The sequence below is a fragment of the Narcine bancroftii genome, chromosome 5, assembly GCF_036971445.1.
Source record: "Narcine bancroftii isolate sNarBan1 chromosome 5, sNarBan1.hap1, whole genome shotgun sequence".
NCBI classification, from domain to species: Eukaryota; Metazoa; Chordata; class Chondrichthyes; order Torpediniformes; family Narcinidae; genus Narcine; species Narcine bancroftii.
Window position 1 is genome coordinate 110,963,139 of NC_091473.1, and position 27,495 is coordinate 110,990,633.

Consider the following 27,495-nt stretch of genomic DNA (forward strand, 5'->3'; position numbering starts at 1 on the left):
GGTAGACTTGCCTGGATTTGATACTTTACTTCCTGGAGTCTGCTGAAATGAAATCAGTCACATCTTCATGATCAAGAAGTTTACCATTCAGACTTGAATCATCCCCGGCAGAATTCATTTAGTTTATATGAGCACTTATGATTTTTAACCAATTTCAACCACGTCTTTCTTGGTTCTGAGATTTTGACAATGTTTCCTACTGTGTGAGTTCAGACTGGGGAATTTGCTGGTTTTGCTTTGAAACTATATTTTTTTCCGATTTTGGCCAACTGTTTCTGTCAAACTCTGAAACCAAATATACCTGAACAAGACTCTAGTGTCGTCCCTTTTTTAAGGGTTCCACAAATCTGTATACAGTTCTGCCACCAATGTCCAAGCAATATTTCAATTTGAGGTTTGGATATTCCTGTCACATTGGGCTTTCTGACAGCTTTTTTACCAACTCTGAATGACTTCTCAGCAACTCCAGTTGAAACCAGATGATGTGAAGGAATGAAAACATGTTTGAACCATTATATTCATATGTCCAATAATTCATATGAATTGATGGTGTAATTTTACTCATGTGTCAATGTCTACAAAACCCCATGAAAATGTTTCATGAAATCTGTAGAAGATATATTTTGAAACTGATTGAACTGTTGAAAAAGTAGTAATGCCAAAAAAGGGTTTCATTCCAAAAATAAATAAATGCAAAAATATATTTAGATCTCAGAAATGAGCAATCGATTTTTGCAGATGCCATTTGGCCAAGAAAGCTGACAGAAATTTGACTGCCTTTATCATATTTAATGAACAGCTCTTTAAGGTCTGAGGCAGTTCCAGTTGACTGGAGTATTTAAGGGAGGAAGAATTCAGAACTGGAAATTATAGGCCTGTTAGTTTAAAGGCATATTTAAGGAAGGTAGTAGAAATATATACAAGGGATACAAATAACACAACTTTCCAGCAATCAATAAATCCCAGTGATTCTCACATGGATACAAGAAATGGAATCCAATGGCATTATTCATTTAACTTATCCATTTGGCCACCTGGTCAGACCTCCAGATAATAAAAGATAGGATAAAATTCTTATGGATTTATTAAAGGAAAATGATATTTGACAAATCTGTTGGAAATATTTAGCATTATAACCAACACAATAGGAAATAATCATCGAGTTGATGCAGAATATAAGATTTTCTGAAGGCTTCTCAGAGATACACTGGTATTAAATATTGATGGCAATATACTGACATTGCCTGATTAATATACAGAAAGCAGAAAATAGGAATAAATGGGTCATTTTTAGATTGTGAGGATGCAATTAGTATGTATGGATGCTGATGCCCCACTGTTCATCACCTATGACAGATATTGGAATGAGGGGGTCAACTGTAATATACTCAAGTTTACTGATACCATGGGCGAATGTGAGTTGTGAGGAGGATAAAAGGCAATTCAGGGAGATATACACAGATCAGGTGTTTTGGTGAGGACTTGGAAGATGGATGATCATATGGAAATGTGAGGTCATCCACTTTTGCAAAACAAATAGATGGATTTTTTTTTAAGTGACGAAAGATTGAAAGATGCTGGAAGGTTTTCTCAGACATCCATGAAAACCGATACAACAAGCTTGTTTAATTCTCCTACCATTTATTTATTCTATAGTACAATTTTTCCTGTCTCCATCCATTTTTATGTTTTCACCAGCCTATTTTCATTGTCCTACTTTTCTTTATCAGTAACCAGGTCCTCCAATGAATTCTAAATTTTTCCACTCCTCAGGCTCCCCATTTATTTATTTTTTTAACTATGTTAGGGGCTTTTTCCTTTGATCTAATATTTTCTTTAAATTCTCCCAACAACACACATTTGCAGTTGTTTTATGTAAGTAAAACACAAAACTCTGTAGACATAGTGGTTGAAGTAAAAACACACACAATGCTGGAGAAACTCAACTGTTTTATTTTTGCTTTAAAGTGATATCCAGTGTATATTACTTTTGAACTATTTCATCCTCCTTTCAAAGTCAGCCATTGTTAGCTAATTTCATGCCTGTTTATATAATTTCCCTATCTACCACAACCAGAACTTGCCTCGAGCCTTCATTCAAATACAAAAACTAGTATCAGATTGAACAAAATCATTCTGCATTTTAAATAAAACCATCAAAGTGTGATAAGGTCCTTAACTACACAATCAAATATTAACCCCCTCTTGTTCACAATACCAGATTGAAAATAATCTGATTCATTGATTCCTTAACATCTGAGATAGACCTTGAATTCATTCTCCACAGCATTACTGGTAATTTGATTTTCCTGGTCTGTACAGAGATTAAAATACCCATGGATTGCATACCCTTGGTTCATTCATCAAGTTTCCTGATCTATACTATACTCCGCATTATCTCAATTGTTTGGCCAGGCTCTGTTACATATCTTTTACATTGGGAAGCCTTTGCATTGCACAGGCATGCAAACCCAAATGGATAGGGAAGCAATTCTTCAGTGCTATCAGAAATTCCAAATAGTATTTTAAGTATTTTCCCAATAATGTCTCTTTATTCTTTTTTTGAATATTTTATTTTCAAAGACTTATGCAAATACGAACAAACAACACAAAACATTTTCTTGCCACACAATGTAATTTACAGAGTCTAGTATTTTTTCCTCTCCCTCCCTTGTTCCCTCCTCCTCCCTCTTCCCTCAACTTATACAAATACACAATTACATAAGAAAAATAGGCTACAACCAATGGGATCCACGACCTTCCTCAAAGTTCAAGAACCCCCAATGTTAAATAAATTGTAAAGGGTAAAGGATAAACAATAAAAATAAAACTAAAAATTATAACACATCATCTGTGCCACAACCCTAATTAACTCTCTCCTTTATTAACCTGGCAGGATGGCTTGTTTGTTATCTCATTACTCAAGGGGGGTGGATTTAGATCATAACTGTGCACCTCTGTGCCTCAGATACAGCTGCCATGTTTCAATGAATATATCATACTTCTTCATCAAGTTACAAGTAATCTCCAGGGGAATGTATCTCTGCATTTCTGTATTCCATCATTCAATATTAAGTTGAGACTTCCACGCAACTGCAATATACTCCTTGGCTACCAACAAAGCAAATGTCACAAATTGAATCTGGACTTCCACGCAACTGCAATATACTCCTTGGCTACCAACAAAGCGAATGTCACAAATTGAATCTGGTGTTTGGATGGTTTAAACTGCACTTTGCCAATATCTCCCAGAAGGAGTAGTTCTGGATCATGTGGAATGTTCACTCTTGTAATTTTTTTCAGAATGTCCCCTAGGTCTATCCAAAAGGATCTTACCTTCGTACATAGTCAGGTGGAGCGGACAAAGGTTCCGAGCTCTACACTGCATCTAAAACACATTTCCAAAATTTCCCACTTTAATTTATGTAATTTTTTTGGATGTGAGGTATAACTGACGCAGGAAATTGTATTGCACCAGCATGTATCTGACGTTGACAATCCCCGTCATACTATTCAGACACAAGTCTTCCCACAAATGTTCATAACTGTTGTACCTAAGTCTGACTCCCATCTTTCCCTCCTAATCCCGGCTTCGGGCCATCACTTTGGAATAAGAAATACATCCTAGAAATAAACTTAAACACATCACCCTGTCAAATTAGAATCTCCATGGCACTACACTCTGGCAGAGTCATTGTTGGTCCTAATTTGTCTCCTAACAAAGATCTTAATTGCAGGAAGCAGAAGAATGTTCTGTTGGATAATCCAAGCTTGATCCTCAATTGTTTGAATGACATTAACTGCTCCTGGATCATAAGAGTTTTTGATACACCTGATCCCTTTCTAGCACCAGGTGTCCATGATCTTGTTGCCCAGTGTCATGGGTAATAAATTATTCTGGGTGAAGGGCACATTGGTAGACAATCCCACTTTTAATCCAATGCATTAATGTATTTTTTGTCATGTCTGGCATACATGCTTTAATATGGAGTTATCTGTCATTTTGGAAATTAATTTGGTGTTCCATTTGTTTCCATTTAAACTCTCCTGCTCTCCTCCACCCTATCGTGTGTAGTCCAATTTGTGCCCAGGAAGGGGGGCCCCTCCCTCAAACAGTGAGGCGATAAACCTCACCAGGGTCACCCAATAATATATCTTGAAAATCTGGCAGTTTTAGACCCCCTAATTTATATTCCCATGTCAACTTTTCCATGGAGACTCCAGCCACCATCTCATGTGTAAAACAAAACCTAAACAAACTAAATACCAAAAATACAAAAAAAATCATAAAAATCCCCAAATTTAATCCTTTCCCCAAAACAAACTAAAAAGACTAAAACCAACATCCCTGAAATGACAAAAAGTACTGCATACCCCCCCACCCCCACGTCCACACCCCCACCTCCCTCCCTCCCACTCCTCTTCGTCTCGCCCACCCCTCCTGGCACCCACACCTCCATAACTGGTGCCAATTATTCCCTTCTTGTCCAGTGTGCCTGATGCCCCCATCCACTTCCTGTTCTGTTCCTTCTTTCTCTGTCTGTGCTTCCCTTATCCCCTTTTTAAATCAACTTTAACAATGAATATAACAGTATGACACATAAATAGTATAACCATATATCATGTAACAAAATAACTCCAGAATGGAGGACCATCGCCTTCCCAAGATCGTGTTTTATGGCGAGCTCTCCACTGGCCACCGAGACAGAGGTGCACCAAAGAAGAGGTACAAGGACTGCCTAAAGAACTCTCTTGGTGCCTGCCACATTGACCACCGCCAGTGGGCTGATATCGTCTCCAACCGTGCATCTTGGCGCCTCACAGTTCGGCGGGCAGCAACCTCCTTGGAGGAAGACCACAGAGTCCACCTCACTGACAAAAGACAAAGGAGGAAAAACGCAACACCCAACCCCAACCAACCAATTTTCCCTTGCAACCGCTGCAACCATGTCTGCCTGTCCCGCATCGGACTTGTCAGCCAAAAACGAGCCTGCAGCTGACGTGGACATTACCCCTCCATAAATCTTCGTCCGCGAAGCCAAGCCAAAGGATAACTCATTTAAAACCCCAAAATCCATTATAATCGTCTACAATCATAGTTACTGCAACCCTTTTTCACAAAATCCATCACCTCCTTGGTGTCTTTGAAAAATATCTTATGCCCTCCCGTCTTTATTATTTTCAAGGTAGCAGGATGAAGGAGGACGTATTCTGTCCCCTTTCGTTTCAAAACCCTTTTGACTGCATCAAATGCTTTCCTGCGACTAACAAGTGCTGGTCCTAAAAAAGCACCCTATCCCCCTCCCACACTACCAGACCTCCCCTCTCCTTCGGTCCCTCCGCTGCTGCCCGTAAAATTCACTCCCTGTCCTGGTAGTAAGGGAGCTTCACCTTCTCCATACTCTCCTCCGCTCTTTCCATTCTGTCCTCCAACTTGGAAACCCTTGGTTTATCCATTCTTTCTTTTATTTCATTCAGCCTTCCAAGCAATGTTTTTTTCATCGGCAGAATGACAACCAATAATTCTTGGTTGGTTGGCCCCACCCCCTCTGTATCCCTCCCCTGCCACCTTTCTACCCCCACAGTCTGTCTTTTCTGTTTCTTCTCCTTCCCTCTTTCTTCCTTTGTGTCTTCCTCCTTTTCTTCTGATTGTCTCTCGAGCTACCCACATCCTCTAGCTGCTCCTCCTTCTGTTGACCTTGAAGCCTTCTGGGCCCAGTGCCTCTCTCTGACGATGACGCCTCACCATTGCTCTCCATCCTCCTACCAGGTAGGCTTCTGCTCAATCCCAGGGTCTCCCCTGCTGTCTCTGTCACAGCTCTTGCATCCTCATATTCTCTCCTCCACTTTCACGCTTTTCCTGATGATTTGCCTGCGCCCGCTGGCACTTCTCCCTCCTCCCTCATTGACCTGTCACAGCATCTCCAAACTCCTACCACCTCGGTGCCATCCACTCCAATACCCACGGGTCTACTGCTCTTGTGAGGGGGTCACCATCATTGTCCTCACTGCCGCTTCAGGTCCAGGTCACTGCCGACGCCAACAGGCCTCCCGTGACTCGTTCCGGGCTTTCCCTGGGCCTCCTCGCTTTCTTCCACTGCATAGTCCCAGTGTCCCTTTATTCTTGACATTGTTGTTAACAAGATTTTTATCCTGTCTTGGTGAAGCAAAAGTTGCCAGAAATTGTGAATTATTTTCCTTTTTTATTAATGAAGTTTTATAATTGCCTAATGTCAATGTCATAGGGGTTCAAATTTTGTTCTTTCAGTGGAAATTCAGTTACTGACACCAGACACATTGAATAATCTGATTTCATTTTAAATATTTTGCAATATTTTACTGGCCATAATCATTCAATTATACAACACTGAAGCTTCTTTATGCAACTCGATATTTTCATAGCAGTTGTGCAAATTGCTTGGTTGTATTGGTTATTTATTGCTTTTCAGAATATACCTAACTAGCACATAACCAATTTATTTTTCTTTACCAGGGCTAGACTGGTATGGGTTCCATCCACTTGGATATGAATAGACAGATAGTACTTCAACATGATTAAAAAGTTCAGGTCTCTATGTTCTTGAAAATGTTCAAAGTAAAAACACGAGAAAAGAATTGACAGCATACTTAATAAGTAATTTACCTTTGAAACAATCTAATTTTATCAAGTCAACGTTAGCCCAGGAGTAAATTAGTTCATTTTTCTATGTCCGCTATAGCTGAGAGATTAATATTTTGAACAGTAATAGGCTCAAGACCATATGAATTTGGATACCTAAATTCATGAAACTGTAGCAGCGGCTACACTGCTAACTGAAGAATCGCACAACCAGACGGGTTGAGTTCAGTGAGCAAAAACTGATTTATTGCAGGCTGCCTGGCTGGTGTTATACTCTCAGCCCGGACCTGGCTGAGAACCATGCTGGGGGGCCCCGACGTCACCGGGGCATCACATGGGTCCCCAAATGCGGGCTTCTGAGTCTGGTGCCGAGGTCGGGAGAAAACCCCCAACAGCGCCATTTTGGCTGGCTGCCCCATCGCGTGCGTGACAGGCGGGGCCGGTTCGCCTGCCTAATGGTGTACCACCACAAAACCACCCAGAGATGACAAAGATCTAAAACATGTGAGGCTTTATACAGAAGTTGGACACCAGATTTATTCCCAGTTCATTTTGTGTTATTATGCGTATAAATGTGAACTACATTTCCCAGCATGCAATGCATACAGTTGACCAGAAACCAAAAGTGGGGAGTCACGAGGATTGTCAGTTATTGTTGGTTGAAGACAGTTGGAAGTCATTGGAGGCGGTGAAAATAACACAAGGAAAATAAAGTCAGTTTTGTTAAACCCACGTAAAGTAATTCTTCTTGAAAGAACAAGCATAATATGTTGTCAGAAGTGTCTGAGTGAGTAAGAGAAGACAATAGTTCATAAGCATGGATAAGTTAAGTTCTCTCACACTAAGGCAGTTTACCGGCAATCCAGCTGACAATTGGAAATGCTTCAAACAGCAATTCAACATTTATTTGGAGACTGGTGGAATGGGAGAGACCAATGGAAAACAGAAAGCATCTCTGTTTCTGCACATGATGGGTGAAGATGCCTTGGACATCTATAACAGTTTTCAAATAGATGAAGCAGCTTTCATGTTGCACTCTCTGATGACAAGATTTGAGGAGTATTTTGTTCCAAGTAAAATCATCATGAATGAGATTCAAAATTTTCTCCTGTGAGAAAAAGGTATGAGCTTCGACCAATACTTAGCCGAGCTTCACACTCTGAGTAAGTCCTGTAAATATGGAGATATGAAAAATTCATTCATTAAAGACAGAATGGTTTGCAGAATCCTAGATAATGGAGTTAGAGAAAGGCTGTGGCGAGAAAAAGATTTGACACTGGAAAAGGCTGTGAATATGTGTAGGGCAGCAGAGATGACACAAGCACAAGCTCAGGAGCTGCACAGGATAGACACAGCAATGCATGTGATGAAGGCAGATAGGCAGAGAACCAGGAGTTTTCTAGAGAAACAACAATCCAAAGTGATAAGCCCAAACAGCAAATGCAGCAGGTGCACAGGTAGACATACTCCAATGTGTCATGCCTATGTTTCCATACAAATGTGGGAAGAAGAATCACTTTTCGAGGTGCTGCAAGGTGGGGATACCAAGAGAAGAGTATACACTGTGGACAAAGAAATAAAGGAATTCTTTGTGGATCCACTACAGACTGCTCCAGGCAAGAAGACTGAGATGGAATTTTTATTTTGAGTTTCTTCAAAAGAATAACTTTTCTCAACATCATCAAAGGAGTCACTTGTGCAATCTGCTTCAAGAATTGACACAGGTGGTCAAACCTCTGGTCCCATCTTTGATCCATCTTCAGATATGGAAGGTGAGACAGAAGATTCTGCAGGGGCTGTTGATAGCCCTAGTCAGGATTCATCTTCCAACCAGTTTCATAGGATTGGAGGATTACGTAAGGAGCTGCCTGATATAACTGATTCTGCTACTTGTAACAATGATGCTCTTCATTTAGCAAACAAGAAAATAATGAGTACCACAGGCAAGTGCAGACACTGATCTGTGAAATTAATGCACTGAAGGGTACTAATTAATTATCTGAGTGCCAGATGCAAGATATGGAAGACTAGTATAAAATGGAGGCCATTAATGTCCAGGATACCATTTCCCAGCTTGAGGATGAAATCAGTCATTTGAAGGATAAGATGGCTCACCATTTACAAGAACATTGGGAGAAGGCCCTGGAAATGCTGGAGAAGATTTTAAAAATCCAAAGAAATAGGTGGAGAGTCTCTTCTAAATGTAACCAGGACATTGTTGCACTCAAAGGTGCACAACTAACTGGCAGCTGTCTCGGCAGAGGCTATGGTCGATGCTATTCTGACTAAACTAAACGAGTCAATGGATCTCTTCGTGGTTGAAATTATGGAGATGAAGCACAAAATAAAAACAGATTGAGACACCTTGTGAAGGGAAGAGGATTGGATCATGGAGCTCAGCATCTGGACATGAAGTGTGGAAGATGCTTACATTCTCACCTGCTGTATTTCACTGGAGTATAAAAAGATGGAAGTAAATTCTGGATTCTTCTATAAAAGTGCTGATTTTTTAAAAAAAATTATTGTGCAAGCAGAGAGAAAGTTCATTGAAGGCAGAGTTAATAAAATTATAGTACTGAAAGAAAACTTTGTGGAGATTTTAAAAAATTAAATTTGTAATTATTAACCAAAAGCTTTTTGATCCATTGTAATTGGATGCATTTGCAAAAAGAAAGTATTGTGGCCTTGAGAAGAACAAAGCTTGGTTGTGGAGGTATTGTTATGAATTCTGTGGAGTGCCTAACCCCATGGTTGAGCCATGCTGGACTTGTACATTGGTGAAAAGTTCACCTTTTTTGAGCAATGCAACAATCAGTGATGCTGCTTCTCAATGATCCAAATAAACACACTTTAACACCTATCAAAGATGCGGTACGTGATGGTCAGCATGCAGTGAAGAGTGAAATTGAGGATGGATGTGTGGCAGATACTTTGATCAGACACAAGGCCAACATTAAGGGCAGAGCATAGTGGAGAGTGCAAGCATTTGCAGATGCTCTGTTGATTATTCCCAAGGTACTTGTACAAAACTTAGGATGTGACCCTTAAAAGACACTCTTAAAAATTCAGTAAGAATACTCTAAAAATAGTCAATTTGCTGTAGTAGACTTCAACAGTTTGCTGCAAAATTTATATTGTTCAGTGTTTGTGTGGGTGACAGTTTGCTGGTGTGAAATTCATTCTGGTTGAACCTCAAAAAGAAAAGTGGTACCATTTTAAGAAAGCTCTTGCCTATTAAATGAAGATATATTTTGTTATTGTTGCAAAACCAATGCAGATTATCAATATTTGTCTAGTCTACTATATCTTGCACATACTCTGTAAATATTCTTGTTATGTAGACATAGTATTGTGTTTTTGGAAGTTTTTTGTAAAGGAGAAAGATGTATTATTAAGCATGTAAATAAGAACTACATATCCCAGTGTGCAATGCACGCAGTTGCCTGGAAACCGAAAGTGATGTCTATGAGGGAAGTCACAAACATTATCAGTTATTGTCTGTTGAAGACCGTTGGAAGTCGTTAGAGGCAGTGAAGACAACACAAGAAAAATAAAGTTGGTTAAGTGTTAAACTGACATAAAGTTACTCATCTTGAAAGAACAAGCATAACACATTTCACTTGCAAATGTGAGTCACAAAGGAGAGGTAACTAATGATTATTCTTTGTTCACCTGTCATCTGAAAGAAATAAGAACATAAAAGTTAACATAATATTTATCATAATTTTTTTCCCAGTATCTGAATCTAAATCCATTTATTTTAAAGTCAAGATTACATATATTTCCTTTTAAGGGGGGGGGGGGGGCAACATTCATTCTTCTTAAGCCAGTGGTTCTCAACCTTTTTTTTAAAACACTCACATATGCCTTAGGTGCTCTGTGGTTAGTGAGGAATTATTCAAGGTTCTATGTGAGTGGGGAAAAAAGGTTAAGAACCACTCTCTTAGGCAGTATCTTTGCATTGAGGATAATTTGCATCCATTCTGTTTTGTGGGCTCTGAAATGACAAACGAATTCAGTGGGCCCTACTCTTTTCCTGATTATATTTGTGTCCTCTTTCTTAACAGCCAAATTTGAGAAGATTGCTCCACAGGTCCTTCCAATGGACAGAGTAAAAGGCTTTAATGGGGATTACTTCCTCACGTAATTGTCACAAGATGAAGATCATCTCCACTGTTTGGTCAGAATCCACACAGTATACTGCTTTTCAGAGATGACCTTCCCTGTGGCAGTGACCAGGAAAATATTCCTGTTATTACCACAATCAGATTTGGTCTAGAGTAGACTCACTTGCTGTCACCTACATCCTCTTCCTTTAATGAGCAACCATCCAACAACTTCATTGAAGTCTTGGGGAATCACTGTATAAAATCAGTAGGATTTGTAAAGGCATGTAAAAGACTCAAAAGCAATTAATCATCTATGTAATGGCATGACTTGATTGCGCTTCAAACTAAGTTTGACATCCTGCCACGGTTGGTTCAGCCTTTGATGGTTGGTGCAGGGCCTGGCACTGTGAGGACCAATACCAATTGACTGGCAAATGGGAACTGTGTCACAAGGAGGATTCTCAGTTTCTTACTCGTGGGCAGTGGTCTGGGTGTTGGGGGGTGGGAGCCACCTCAGGATTTCTTGTGATTTCAAGATTTCTCTTCCCAAAAATGTGGCCTGACCTGCTGAGTACTTTCAGCGTTTTCTGTTTGAGTTTTAGAATTTTCACCATCTGCAGTGCTTTTTTAAAAAAAATTCTAGCCAGGCTTTCTCCTGGTTTTAAAAGTTAGCAAAGTTTCAAATGTTGCTCCAACAAGCCTACAAGTAATTCAATATATCTTTAAACAGCATGACCATGCTGTTGAGATGGTCTTTTCCAGTGGTTGGTCCACAATGGGTGCCAGTTATACATCGGATTCAATTTGGGAGGTGTTAGGTCTGCTTTGTTCATGAATGAGTGAGACAAACACCAGGCTGAGTCGAAATCAGGGTTCTTTGTTCTTTATTACCGGATTGTAACACTTGCGACTAAACATGTTAGTCGGAGAATGCATTCTGCCGTTATCAGCAAAATGGTGATTTTTTATACCCTTGGATATGTGCTTAGAACATCATCATATCATTACTTGTCCAATGACTAAAACTGTTGCTATCCTTTCCCTGCTAGCTTCCTGCCTCTCAATCCATCAATGTCTCTCTTATCTTGTAAGTACAAGGATGCATTCACATCTTGTTACAGCCCTGTACATTCCCATCTCATGATGTTTTACCTAACAGGAGTACAAGGACACCTCCCCTTCTTGTTACTGCCCTGTACAGGGTAACTCCCTACACATTCCCATCTCATGATGTTTTACCTTACAGAGGGGAGCAGTCAATGATGCACGACGAAGATCTGGAACATCCATCCACAAAGATCTCAGAGGTTCTGTTGGCTGACCAATCTTACATTTAAAATCACAAATGAGTCAAGTTTTGAGTGTCAAGAATTGTGCGCCAGGTTCATTATTTCCATTTCAGGGCTGCACAGCTAGCACAGCGATTAACTCAATGCTGTTACAGTGCCAGCATTTCCAATCCACTGCTGACTCCAAAGAGTTTGTATGTTCTCCCCGTATCTGTGAGGGCTTCCTCTGGGCTCTCTGGTTTCCACCCACCATACAAAACGTACCGGGGTTGCAGATTTATTGGGTTTAATTTGGTGATACGGCCTTGTGGACTGAAAGGGCATGTTGTTGTGCTGTATATTTAAATTTTTTAAATTAAAATTCAATAATATTGCTTCAAAAATATCCAGCGTGTAGTTAATCACCATCATGAGTTTCTGCTTCCCTCTACTCTGTTCTGCAGCCTTAATATTCCAGCTCCATCTTATTATATCCAGATCCACATTCCAGTAGCTCTTCCTGCTGTCATCAGCGCCTTTCAATAATTATCCAGATGCAAGTTTTTCCTGAGGAAATTAATTGCATGTTCAATGCAAATGATTCTCTTCTGTCCCAGTTTAGTCCTTAAACAGTGATAGGTGGTAAACTGCCCCAAAACTCCACTTCCTTCATCCTTCTCTCTGGCGCTGCTTCATAAGCATGAGTCATATAATGCAGAATATTTCTTCCTTTCAGTTCACTTTCAATTATGAGCTAACAATTTGCATTTCCATCTCCACTTTCAGCTGATTTCCAATCTCAATAAAAGGAATATAAAATTTTATAAACAGTTGATCAAAACATTAATTGGAAACCCCATTAGAAATTATTAACCACTTACCGTACAACCAGATAAATGTATAATTTATCATATTGTAGGGGGGAAACAAGATACTTACTGCGAGGAGAAGTATATGCTGTTATGTGATGAGCTTCCTGTAGTAATAAAAGAGGAAAATATACATGAAATTAGATTTATAAATAAGGATGTAGTCGATACCTGTGCATCATAATGCACACGTGCGTTTGTGTGTGTTTTCGAGTGTGTTTGTGTGTGTGTGTTTTTGTATATATGTGTTTTTGAGTGTGTTTTTGTGTATGTGTGTTTTTGTGTGTGTTTTTATGTACGCGTTTTCGTTTTTGTGTGTTTTCGTGTGTATGTTTTTTCGTGTGTGTGCTTTTGTGTGTGCATTTTCACGTGTTTTTTCTTTCTCCTTGGCACTAATGGAAATGTGTGGAACAGCAGTCTATTTTAAATTAAACTTGCTGTTCAGATGAACCCCTGTTGCTCAAGTTATAAACATGACTATACATTAAAATCATACATGTCTTCTAGGATATGTGTAATTGCGTCCTACACAGATCACTGCATCACAAAGTACAGAAAAGTGCAATGATTAAAATTACCAATGCATAAAAATATTGTGTTACTTAAATAGATTTCTTGGTCTGACAGTGGAAATCCAAGTGAAGAGTGAATCCAAATGAGAAATTGTGGATTGTAAATTTCAGAAAAAGAATGGGGTGCTGGCTATGTAAGGGCAGCGCAGCCACAAATGGAGACCCGAGAGAGCAGAGAGCGGAAACACAGTACTGCTCTGCAGTGTCCTACTGTCTGGTCTTGATGCCAATGGCTCTGTACAGGCTTTAAATAACCTTTTAGAGAAGTGGATGGTGTTTTCTTTTGAATATTTTAATTAAGAATTTTAAAACACATTAAATAAAGCTACAAGAGAAAAAAAATTTACACATGGTATATATATATGTAAACCCCATCCCTTCCTCCCTTCCCCCTCCCGCCCCAACTTCCCCCACAAAATATATCAAAGAAAAAAGAGTTGGAAGAATGTAAAAAAAAATCTCAATACAAATATGGAACTGGAGGTTACCAACAGGATTCAGAGAGTCCTTCAAATTTTCAAATCAAACCAATATGTTATAAGTATGAGCTCCATATTTTCAAAAAAATATGATACTAATTATGTAAATTAAAAGTTATTTTCTCAAGTGGAATACAAGTACACAATTCAACATTCCATCTCTCCATCAAAAAATCTATATTTGATTTCCAAGTAATGGCTATGCACTTCCTAGAAACAGCTAAAGCTCGTCGCAAAAATTTGATTTGACACATAGTCAAAGATTAATTTAGGTCTAATCAATTTAGTATTACCAAAGAAAAATAACATCAGGTCGTGTGGGAGTTTAACCCCTAATATTTTCTCCAAAAAATTTCCTACCTCTAATCAAAAAGGTTTTACTCTAGGACATTTCCAAGTAGAATGCAAAAATGAACCAACTTCCTGATCACATCTAAAACATAAATCTGATAATATTAGATTCGTTTTGAAATAATTTATACATCATTGAATTAGACTTATTTAATCCTCCCTTACATATCAATAATTCTAATTCATTCTGCCTAGGTAATATCAAATTAGGACCTAACTTATCAACCAAGTAACCTAATAATAACCAAAAAAAGGTATTATTTGGAATATTAAATTTTTCCTTCATTCATTGAAAAGTAATAGATTTACCAGCTTCAAAACAATCTTCTATTTTCTTAATCCTCATTCGACTCCAAATCCTCAAGAATTGATTATCCATAGAAAAAGGAAGAAAGTGGGTGGCACAGACTCGTGGGCTAAAATGGTCTGTTGCCATGCTGTATGTCTAAATTTAATTTTTTTTAATTCAGATTTTCTGCATTGTGTAGGAAGTTGAAGAAACACTAGATTAACTTTTATTGAATTGTATAATAACGCTGACACATTGCATTAGTTCAACTTACCTAAAAATGTTTTTCTCCTGATTTTCATTTGTCTTCACCATCTGATGCTTCTCATGTCAGTGTCCAACAATAGTCCACCAGCATTGATGGATTCCAGTTGCCCTTATACTGCTTTTCTATGGCTGCAATATCCTGGTGAAACTCCACCAAAATCATCAAGGAAGACCTCCAAGTGCGAACGCAGAAAATAAATTTTCAATTACACATTGCACGTCATAATTTTATACACTTGAAGTAGACTTAAAATATGACAGTAAATTACAAAAAAAGGTTATATCTAAAAAAAAAACCATATGTGATAGGAAATTTTAAGGTGATTTTCATGATCAGTGGCCCAAAATCCATAAAATACACCCAAAAGTATTCAGGAAGCAAAATCTTCATTTTCTAATGTTATTGGAGATGCTGGAGTTGCTATTGGCAACTCTTTTTTGCCTTTATGGGAGCCAGAAGTTGATGGATATTATGTATATTACATTTTTTTTTGTATTATTATGTGACAATAAAAGGAACATTGAACCAAGAATCTTGAAATACAGGACCAATATCACAATGAAACAATTATATCAATGAAGCACAAAGAAACGGGAAGGTTAGCTTTAAGCATGAATGACGAAGAGAGCTGAAGCCTCAAAATGAGAGATGGCATTTCCTGCATTTTTCTATATGGATTATGAGTGCAAGAGAATTCTTAAGGAAGTCTCAAGTAGAATCAATCTTGGAAAGACTTGGCTTCGCAATAATTTAGAATCATTTTTTTCTGTCCCCCAAGTTTGAGTGTTTCCATTATTTTGGGCATGCTCAAGGTTCTCCTATAACTGTTCATATCCTTCTTTACAAATATATTTAATGAACCAATTGCAAATATAAATGAAAACAGCGACAGTTAATTTTGATACATTGTAATCTATTTATAAAATGTATATTTATATGCCACATCATTTGAAATTACTCAGTGGCATGTAATTAACTACTCTGCTATATAGGCAAATAGGTCTAGCACTTTATTCACAGTAAAATTTCACATGCAGAACTTAAAAATATTATGTTTTTATATTTTGATAAAGTCGGACTTATGTTTGCAAGATACTTTCTGTCACCATGACACAGCAGGGGTTTGCTAAGTGCTTGTTTTGTTCTATGTGTGGTCCACACTCTTTTTTCATCATGTATAATCATGAGTGCGGAAAGTGCTGCCAGTTCTTTAAGCTCAAATCTGACTTTCATAGTTTGAAAGAATGAAATAACTGTAATTGCACTGGATCTGAAAGCTCCTTCAAGATGCAGTCGTCACATTGTCCAGAAGAATTATCTAGCTGTGTGCTTAGACTACTGCAATTCACTTTGCTGACCCACGACTGTGCAGCTTAAACGCAGTTCGAACCATATCATTAAGTTCACTGACGACACGACTGTAGTGGGCCTTATGAGTAAGAATGAGGAGATGAGGTGCAGTCACTAACAGACTGGTGCAGAGCCATCAACCTGTATCTGAATGTTAATAAAACAAAAGAGATGGTTGCCGAGTTCAGGTGTTTGGGTGGGCTATGATCCGATGACCGTTGAGTTCGTCAAGAGTAACAAGTTCCTTGATGGAGAGTCTCACCTGGTCCCTTAACACCAGTTCCATCACCAAGAAAGTCCAGCAGCGCCTCTACTCCCTGTGAAGACTATTTCTACTCTACATTGATCTTCCACTTCCTCTATATGGGCAATGCTTGCGTGTCACCCTACCTGGTTTTCAAATCTGCAAACTACTAAGCAAGTACCATTGGTCAGGTCAAAGCAGAACATTTGAATGTGCTTCTCAAATTGTGCATTGATAAGGTAAAGGGTATCACAAACAAACACTGGTAGATAATTACAATTGTAACGTTAGAAGCAAGAGCACAGTGGAAATCATATTGATAAACTTCAAGCAAAGCTTCAGGAACTAAGAAAAAGATGTAAACAGGGTGTCAAGGATAATAGCATTTGGAATATTCCCAGATACTGGTGAGTATAGAAAAAAAGTGAGGGACAGGAAGGGTTTCTGATCCTCAGAGTATTGGAGCCAGTTCTGGGAGAAGTAATCTGGAGCAACAAACTATCTTCTGGGGGAGCAGCATCCATGGAAGAAAAATCAGATATTTGATGAAGGGTTTTGGTCTAAAGCAGTGTCAGCAGAAGAGATCTGGCGGGGGAGGGGGGCGGGGGGAGCTGCGGGGGGGGGCGGGGGGGGAGGTGGGAGAGGGGTGCAGTGGGGGCCACAAACTGCCATTCAAGAACTCACTCAGCAGAAGGTCAGGGAGGAAGAGAGTGGGTTCCATACCTGCCGTGGACCTCCCTCCATCCACTGCACCATCACACTTCCCACCCCCCCCCCGACATTTCAGACAAATGCATGTGCTTATAGCATGTGGAGATGAAGCCACATGATTCAGTTTGGTGACACCCCCTCTGATGGCGTCTTCCAGTGCGGTCCGCAACCCTCTAGTGATGCTAGTGCTGTGGGTGGGCGAAAGGCATCATAACTCATTCGGGGAGGGGCATAGCCCCTGAATGGCACCGAAACCGGTCTAAACATTGACCATTCTTTTTCTACACAGTGAGAGACAATAAATGACCCTCATTGATTCTCACCTGAACTGACCCTCATTGATTCTCTCATAATTGAGATCAGGGAAGACATTAAGTGGTCATCTCCTGCAGTAACATATTATTCAAGATATATCCCTACCACTTAATACACAGTCTTTTTATTTCTAATTTGATATTCTAACTTTTTATATTTGGGGAGCCATTCCATAACACTGTATCAAAAGAAACAATTTTTGCATGGCTTATTTTTTTTTGCTCAAAACTCCTTAGACTCATCCCAATATTTGAATATTCAAAGGAGTACTGTCAGTTCGGATGTGTTCCCATTGTAAATATATATTTCTACAAAAGTTAACTGTCCGCACTCAAAATGTTCAAGTTAAACAAATAATTATGACCATTGAAATTGTAATTAATCGTTTATTGTTATCTTTCTTTTTAAAGAGTATAAACATCACTGCAGTGTTGAGTATTGGGCAAGAGGAAATATAAACTATTTTGAGAGTGTCTTCAGAAAAATGTCTGCTTATCGTGGTGAATAAAGACCTTCTGTTTCCAGTGACTGAGCGATGATGATAGCCAGAAGGCAGTAAAAAAGAACAAAAATGAGATCAGAGGGCAAATAAAAAGACAGTGAGATTAGAAAGCCCTCAAATTAGAAAATAGAAAAGTAACAAAGATCATATTAGAATGTGCGTTCAGTTTATCCATCATATAACTAATGAGATTGGAAAATGCAGACATCAGTTGGTGTAGGGGGTAATACACAAGATGCAAACAAAGAAGAGGGTGGGAGAAGCTATGGCAGCATTGATTGAAGGTGAAAAATTCTAAATGGAAGAGTTATCTTGACCAGTTCCAATAACAGATAAATTTGCCTTGAGTTGAGAAACAAAAGGGACGGGATATGTTTCTAAACTCTCCAGGGGTTAGAAGGTAAATATCAAATATGTGTAATTACAATAGAACAGTTATTTTTGGATCACTTATTTGCCTAATTAAGGTAATCAGTCTAAATGTCTTCAAATGTAATTGTTCCTGCCTTTACCTCTTCCTCTGGCAGTTCATTTTATATCACCACATATCTCTGCATGATAAACCTGCCCTCAAATGTCCTTTAAAGCCTTCCCCTCTCATATTAAACCCATGCCCACTAGTTTTAGACTCCCTTAACCTGGAAGAAAGATGGTCACCATTTGCCTTATCTTGCTTCCTACTGATTTTATACATTTCTAAAAGCCAAGGAAAACAGCCCCCGTCTATTCCAGTATCTCCTTATAACTCAAGTCATGCAGTCCTAGGAACATCTTTTTGGAATCCTCCCTACAAGCGCAATCTCATCAATATATTGTAATATTGTACAGCTTTCTTCACCACCCTATCTACCTGTGTTACCATTGTTGGTAAAACTATATACTTCTTTATAAGCTATTTTCATATGAGTTCATTTGTATTTTGACTTTACCTTTCTGACTATTCTGGATTTCTGCTCTTCTTTTATTGGCAAAGACCAGATATATAGTTTGTATCGATCTGTTGTAGAAAATCTCAGTTTAGGCTGCCCAGCCTTTTTGTTGCTGTTTTCTTTATGCTGGTAGGTTAGATGAGGTTTTAACAATTTTTATCTCTCCTTTCTGAATATTCCAAATCAAGGAGAAAGGGATAATATTGTTCAATGTGTTATAATGTTATATGCAATATATTAATGTTTCTGTTTTTAACCATTCGATTCTGTATTCTATTCCCCTCTTGAATTGTTTACTTATAATATGTTTAATGAAAAGATTGAAAAAGAAAGATAACCTTATCTATGACCACTTTTGGTGGGTCATCTGCAAATTTACCAACCATGCTAACTACATTCTCATCTAAATATAAATTACAAACCCTCAGAGACTCAGGACCAATCCCTACAGTGCACATCTGTTCACAGACCTCCAATCTGATAAACAACTCTCCAATACCATCTTCTGGCTCCTACCACTGCAGTGGACTGGCATTCACTGGTAATGTGCTGTGCTGATGGCTGGCCCTGCCTACCGGCTCCACTCCCATCTGCTCACATATAACCCTGGTTTCCCTCCTAAACCCAGAACCCATCTGAAAACTACTTTGAGGCCCTATCTCTTGTTATAAGCTAATAAAAGCATTTGTTCTCCCTCCAGTCGTGAGAGCTTTTATTCATGCTACAATTTTATTAGCTTATTCCCTAAGTGCTACTCAAGCCTGGTATGCTGGTAGACCCTCTGTCCCCCAACATGACTGACGAGTTCACATAATGGCTAGATTGCTTCCAGGCCTACCTGAACATGACCAGAGATGTCTTCCACTCCGATGAACTCAGGAGGTCTGCACTCGTTTGAGGGTAGGAATGAAAGGGTATGCAGTCATCAGGGACTGCACTAAATATGATGCTGTTATCGAGGCGTTGAAAGCTAAGTACCTGAAGTCATAAATCGAGGGAGGCACCAACTCACTCTACGTTGTCAGTGGCCAGGAAAGACTATTGATGACTACCTGGTGGATCTGTGGACACTCAACAAGAAATGCAGGTACAAAGTGGCTATGGGTCGCGTTCATGAGGAAGAATAATCCAGGACACTCTAGTCACGGCGTCCGCTCTAAGTACATGAGGCAGCAACTGTTCGAGTTGGGAAAGAAGGATCTGGCTAGCCATGTCAAGCTAGCCAAATCTCTCGAACAGGCCAAGCACGAAAATATGACCTTGAAGCCAGTGAGCTTGCTCACCTAGGTGACCCCTTCCAAGGACCAGCTGCTCCCACTACCCCTGCCCTAATGGGTGCCAGTTCCCATGCCAAGGAGTGCTTTTTCTGCAGGAAGAGCCAGCATCCCTAATCTCGTTACGCAGAAAAAGACTCAGTGTGTTATAGCTGTGGCAAGAAAGGACATTGGGCGAGGGTTTGTCACACATGGCGAAGCCTAGGGAAGTCAGCAGCCTGCGACACTTCCGGATCTAATTCCACCCCCAAGCCGTCTGCCCAAATTCACCTGAACCCACTTGCTGCGTGACATGCCGATGGGAGTGGAGTGAGGAAATGGCGTGAAAAGGCTCGGCGGCCATCTTGCCAAACCCAAATTCAAACTCAGTGCCATCATCATCGGAAGAAGAAGGAGGATGGCCATCTTGCCCTGCCATGAGGTCGACTCCATCTTACCCACGCAGGGCAGCCCAGGATGGTGGGGGCCACTCGAGTGAGAAGCATGGGGTCTCTGGGGACCTAGCCTTGATGGTCCAAGATCAGTACAGGCCTCACCAGCTCAGCAACTCCATAGTGACTGTGAAGGTAAACGGACATTCCACTAAATGCCTAATTGACACAGGATCTACTGAAAGCTTCACAGAATCAAGGACTGTGCAAAAATACAATCTGAAGATGTTTCCTTCCAATTACTGCATATTTCTCTCATTTCATTCGCATTCTATGTGTGTTCAAAAACTTTGAATAGTACATCTGTCATTTGAAGGGGGGAATTTTTGTAAATTTTGCTTGTATATACGATGAATTGAGTGCTCCGGTGTTGTTGAATCTGGACTTTCTGTGTCACCTTGTAAGTGTGACTTTGGAGTATTCTGGTCCCCTCCCCCCAGTAATGGTTTGAAACGGAGGGCCTCGAAAATCAGAACCCACATGCAGCCTCTCCACAATGAATACCGAGATTTTATAAAGTCTGAGACACAATGTCTGCTTGGGCATAATGGCCTTTATGGGGAATAAAGGGACGGAGTTATGAGCCAGCCAATGAGAGCAGGTCAAGGTATTTACATGTACAAATGGTTTCATCACATTCACCCCCTCTTTTAAAAAGAAGTCACAGTGGTTTAGTCAGGCACCCTCATAAGTTCAGTCTGTTTAGTGGCCTCCTTTAGTGTTGTGACTGACATACCTCCAGTGTTCTGGTGCCCTTGGTCAGCTCAGCCAGGCAGCTTGGCTAAGCCAGTGAGGTGGGTGCATGTATGTCGGTTGGCTGTTTGGCTAAGGGGGTGGAGGTAGGGGTCTGAGGGCCTGAAGAACTAAGGAGAAGGTACCCAACTGTTGACTGAAGTGGGGGGGGGGTGGGTCCAGATGCTTCCATATGTGTCAGGTACTGTGTCCTTGCATCCATCCAGGAATACCACATAGGCGTACTGTGGATTAGCATGGAGCAGCTGGTCCCTCTCGACTAGCAGTTCAGACTTATGGGTCCTTACATGTCTTTGCAGTAGTACTGGCCCAGGGAACGTCAGCCAGATAGGTAGGCTCATCCCTGATGCCGATCTCCTGGACAATGTAAAAAGTCTCTCATGAGGTGTCTCATTAGTGGCCGTACACAGGAGGAACCAGATAGTGTGGAGCACCTCTTGCCAGTGGGGGATGGGGAGGCCTTTGCACTTTAAGACCAGTAGTACTGCCTTCCAGACAGTGCTGTTCTCCTGTTTCACCTGGCCATTCCTTTTAGGGTTATAGCTGGTGGTCCAGCTAGAGGCAAAACCATTGGACAGCAAATACTGATGTAGCTCATCACTCATGAAGAACAAACTTCATAAAGAACAGCCTTTATGACAGTAGCTATGGTAATGTCCAGTCAGGGGATGGCGAAAGGGAACCGTGGATACTCATTGACAATGGTGATGAAGTACATATTGTGGTTTGTGGAGGGCAGGGGTCCTTGGAAGTCCATATTTAGGTGTTCAAAGAGGCGAGTGGCCTTGATCAGGTGTGACTTGTTGGGCTGGTAGAAGCGCGGTTTGCACTCCTCACAGACCCGGCAGTTTTTGGTCAGTGTCCTGACATTGACAATGGAATAGGGAAGATTACGGGCCTTGATGAAATGAAAAAAACGGGAGATTCCAGGGTGGCAGAAGCCATCGTGCAGCAATTGAAACTGGTCCAACTGCGCACTGACACATTTCCTCCCTGAGACAGGGCATCCAAGGGCTCGTTGAGCTTCCCGGGCTTGTACAGGATGTCATAATTGCAGGTGGAGAGCTCGATTCTTCACCTCAGGATTTTATCATTTTTGATTTTACCCCACTGCTGGCTGTTGAACATAAAGGTGACTGCCTGTTGGTCAATCAGCAGGGTAAAATGTTTATCAGTGAGGTAGTACCTCCAGTGCCGTACCGCTTCAACAATAGCCTGGGCCTTTTTCTCAATGGAAGAGTGCCGGATCTCGGGGCCCTGGAGGATGCGTGAAAAAACGTTATGGGCCTGCATGCCTGGTTAAGTGTGGCAGCCAGGGCAAAGTCCAATGCATTGATCTCCACCTGGAAATGGGGTGGATTTATCCACTGCATACATCATGGCCTTTGCAATGTTGGCTTTGATCTGGTCAAATAACTCATGGGCTTCTGCCGACAGAAAGAGAACGATGGCCTTGATGAGGGGATGGGCCTTCTCCGCATAGCTTGGGACCTATTGGGCGTAGTAAGAGAAAAAGCCCAGGCACTTTTTCAGGGTTTTGAGGCAGTGAGGGAGAGGGAGTTCTACAGTGGGTACATGCAGTCAGGATCAGGGCTGAGTATTCCATTCTCCACAATGCAGCCTAGTATAACCAGGAGGCGTGTGCTGAATATGCTCTTCCCTGTGTTATATGTCAAGTTAAGGAGTTTTGTGGTGTGGAGGAATTTCTGGAGGTTCCTGTCATGGTTCTGCTGATCATGGCCGCAGAGAGTAACATTGTTAAGGTATGGGAAAGTGGCCCGCAACCTGTGTTTGTCCACCATCCGATCTTTCAAAGGGAGATGAAGACAGACACTCCATTTGTGACCCCGAAATGGACTCTAAGGAAATGGTACAGACGGCCATCTGCCTCGAAGGTGGTGTACTGGTGGTTCTCAGGGCGAATCAGTTGGTGGTATGCCAACTTAAGGTCAATGGTCAAGAATAGCATGTATTGTAAAATCTAATTCACCACATCGGCAATATGAGGTAAGGGGTAGGCATCTAGCCGGGTGAAAATGTTGATGGTCTGGGAGTAGTCTATAACCATCCAGTGTTTCTCCCCACTCTTTACCACCACAACCTGGGCTCTCCAAAGGCTCGTACTCTGCTCTATCACTCCCTCAGCGAGGAGGTGCCTCAACTCTGACTTAATAATCGCCCTGTCCTCAGCATTAAACCACCGACTTTTAGTGGCGACAGGCTTACAGTCAGGGTGAATTGGTGAATAGGGGTGGGATTGGTGAACAGGGTCAAAGGGGGGTATCCAGAGCTTGGAGAGGCCACATGTCAGCACAGTGATCTGGCTTGAGGCTGTTGATCAACCACGTGGGAAAGGGGCAGCAGATGGTTCACTAATTGCTCTTTACAGACCATGAGGGGTGGTGGGGCTATCATACTTCATAGTTACGCTCTTTAAATTACATTGAAAGTCCAACCCCAAGAGGACAGGTGCACAGAGCTATAGCAGTACAAGGAGCATATAGTCAGTGTACACTGAGCCTTGGACCGTTATTGTTACTATGCATCTCCCACGAACCTTTGCCAATTTGGCTTGGGAGGCTAGGGACATGCTGTATTCCGTGAATTGCACCTCCAGGGAGTATTGCTGTACTGTGTTGGGGTGGATGAAGCTCTCAGTGCTCCCGTTGTCAAATAGGCATGTGGTGGGTTGGCTGTTTACCTGGATGCTCATCATGGCCCTGGAGAGTTGATGTGGTCGGCATTCATCCAGGGTTACCAATGCCACCATCAGCTCATCGTCTGAGGGGTTCTGTAGTCTTCCGGTTATCCAAAAAGATGGCGATCATGATGGCGGCCCCCATGGCTCGCACATTGTCGTTTGCTGGAAGAGAAGAAGGAGAAAGTGGAGATTATGTCATCACTGGAAGTGATGAGGGAGAAGACGGAAGTAATGTCATGGCAGTCTGTGGTCTCCATAGCACGTGTGCGGGGGAATCCCCGTTCACCAGAAATAGCGGTCCCCGTTCTAATGTGGCATTGCTAAGTTAGGGGCTCAACTTTGACTTACAGACCTTTGCAAAGTGTCCCTTTATTCGGCAGTTGGTTCAGGTGGTGTCCTTGGTAGGGCAGTATTTCCTCAGATGCTTGCCCTGCCTGCAGAAATAACATGTTGGGAGGCCACTGATGGCGGCCGAAGTCAGGCCAGACTGGGAGGGCATTTGCGGTTCCCACCTCCCAAGGTGGCGGCTCCCATGTTCCCCACAAGGTGGGGCGTGCTCACTGGAGAATGATCCAACATTGTGGATGGTCACTTCTAGGGTATTTGTCAGCTCGATGGTTTGAGGTAGGCTGTTGTTTTTGTTTGAGTAACCTTTCCCTCGCATAGTTGGAGCTGGCACCTGCTAATCAGGTATCTCTCATCAGTAGCTATCCATGCTGTTCTGTTCTCAGAGTTTGGCAGTTACAGTCCCTTATAACCTCCTGCAGGACCCTGACAAACTTATTGAATGTCTCCCTGGGTCGCTGCCTTCGTGAGTGGAGTGGAGTGGAGTATGTGCCATGCATAGTCCTTGTTCACCTGTTCACATTCATTTCAGAATGTCCATGGTGTCTCTGTAAGTTTGGCAGTCCCAGACACTCCGGTAGACCTGTTGCCTGATGTACGAGAGCAGTAGATGGAACTTGTCCTCATCGTCCTGGATCATGTCTGCAGAGGCTATGAGGAATCTTTCGAAGCACCAATGTCAGAGAGCAAGTTTGTCGGCGGCTTCAGGTTCTCTTGGGTCGATTTCAGATGCTTGTCCACGTTCTGAGGAAGCAAAACTCTAGCTAATAAAATTGATGCACGATCAATTAACCAAAAGACTGGAACTGAAGGCTTTTATTAGCTAGTGATGGACAGCATCCCTTGAGCTGCTGGCTCACACTGACCCGGACTCGAACTGGGGGAAGGGTTGTGGCATGACAGTCTTCATGGGGAATAAAGGGGAGGAGTCACGAGCCGGCCAGTGAGAGCAGGGTCGAATATATAAGATCAAGGTATTTACATATACAAGTGGTTTCACCACATTAGGTAGCTATGCCTCATCAAAAGTACTGTATTATGAACAAATCACAGGAAGATTACAGCAGAAAAGGAGGCAATTCAGCCCATCAAGTCAAAGCTAGGTCTGTGCAAAAACAAGCAGGGTTAACCTGCAGGTAGGGAAACACAAAAGTCATCAGACCCCGTAATTGTAGTAAAAACATAGAAATGCTAGAGGAACTCAGCAGGTCTCGCAGCGTCCATAGGAGGTAAAGATATATATCCCATGTTTTGGCCCTGACCCCTTCTTCAAGGTATGAATAAGAACCAGGCAGGAGCCTGATTTTTTTTTAAAAGGGCAAGGGGTGGAGTACAGACCAACAGACACAAGGTCTATGGATATGGCAAGAAGGACAGTTTATTTGTCCTGCAGGTTGCGTTCCCTTTTAAACATCACTGCTACCTTCTGCTCCACCCCCTTCCACAACCCACAGTGCAGTCCGTGAACTAACCATCCAGAAAACAATCATTCATTACTATAAATCATGGCACCCCTCTTCAAAGAAAAGTTTAATAGCTTTGAAAAAATATAAAATGTCAGTTTTCAGCATGTTGTGATAAGTGAATTATAAAGAGAGATGAGGAAGATTATGACCTGCTGTCCCTGAAACAGAAGAGGTGAAAAAGTAACTAAATGTTTTATTTCATATTGATGAGAGAGCTTTGCAGAGTACATAGAGACAAATTATTTCTTCTGCCAAACTGGTGCACAGACGTGATGGTCATGTCCTGGCCCTGCTCCCCTGACCTGGAACGTCGGGCAATCAAGTGTCGCCCATTCTACTTGCCAAGGGAGTTCACTGCCATCATCCTGGTTGCAGAATACATTCTGCCCCAGGCTAAAGTCAGGTTGGCACTGAAGGGACTGAGCACTGTGATAAACAGCCATGTGACAGGACATCTGGATGCCTTCCCAATCACTGTGGGAGACTTCAATCAGGCCAAATTGAAGAAGTCTCTGACAAGCTATCATCAACGTGTCACATGAGAGATGAGGGGAAGCAACACACTCTACCACTGCTACAAAACTGTGAAAAGCAACCTGCTGAGGCCAAGAACAAGGGCATTTAAGGCTGGAGAATGAGATCTTTACAAGAGGTCCAGGTATGACTTGCAGAAGCCCATCTCCGAAGCAAAGTGGCAATTCCAGAGGAAACTAGAGACAGAGACAGATACATACCAGCTATGGCAGGGAGTGCAGGCCATTACAGCTACAAAGTGAAGGTGAATACCATAGATGGCTGCAATACTTCACTACCCAATGAGCTGAACAACTTCTATGCCCGCTTTGAGAAGAACAATCAAACAATACTAGAATCCCTGAAAAGGACCCTGTGATATCTGTCTCTGAAGGCAATGTTTGATCATCATTCAAGGGGGTAAACATTCACAAGGCATCAGACCCTGATGGCGTACCTGGCAGGGTACTGAAAATCACCACCAATTAAATGGCCAGAGTGTTCATGGACATTTTCAGCCTCACATTGTGGTAGTCAGAAGCTTCAAAAGGGCATCAATCATCCCAGTACCCAAGAAGAGTAGTAGGAGCTGCATCAATAATTATCGCCCAGTAGCACTAACTTCTACTGTGATGAAATGCTTCGAGAGGCTGGTCATGGCCAGAATTAACACGTACCTAAGTAAAGATCTAGGCCTGCTGCTATTTGCCTATCTTCACAATCTTTCCACAACAGATGCAATATCACTGGCTCTTCACTCAGCTCTGGATCACCTCATACATACGGCTGCTCTTCATAGACTACGGCTTGGCCTTCAATACCATTATTCCCTCCAGCCTGGTTAAGAAGCTACAACTCCAGGCCTGAGTACCCTCCCCCCCTCACCCACGCAACTGGATCCTTGACTTTCTCATTGAAGACCTCAGTCAGTACAAATTGATTTTCAACACAGGCACACCCTAAGGATGTGTGCTTAGCCCACTGCTCTACTCGTTATACACCATGGCCAGGCAAAATTCCAATGCCATTTACAAGTTTGTCGATGGCACCACAGTTGTCAGCCGAATCACAAACGGTAATGAGGAACGGTACAGGAGGGAGATAGATCAGATCATTGAATGGTGTAACGACAAAACC

General features: G+C 41.5%; 1 long non-coding RNA gene and 1 pseudogene across 1 annotated transcript in view; both read left to right on the forward strand.

The window, feature by feature from the left end:
• Positions 1 to 8,656: 8,656 nt before the first annotated feature.
• LOC138765321 (T-complex protein 1 subunit zeta pseudogene) lies at positions 8,657 to 9,691 on the forward strand (annotated as a pseudogene).
• A 402-nt stretch (positions 9,692 to 10,093) lies between these two features.
• Positions 10,094 to 27,495, forward strand: part of LOC138762779 (uncharacterized) — a 51,960-nt gene continuing 34,558 nt past the window's right edge. The window contains exon 1 of the long non-coding RNA XR_011357136.1: positions 10,094 to 10,265. This is a non-coding gene — a long non-coding RNA (uncharacterized lncRNA). The remainder of the gene's footprint in view (positions 10,266 to 27,495) is intronic.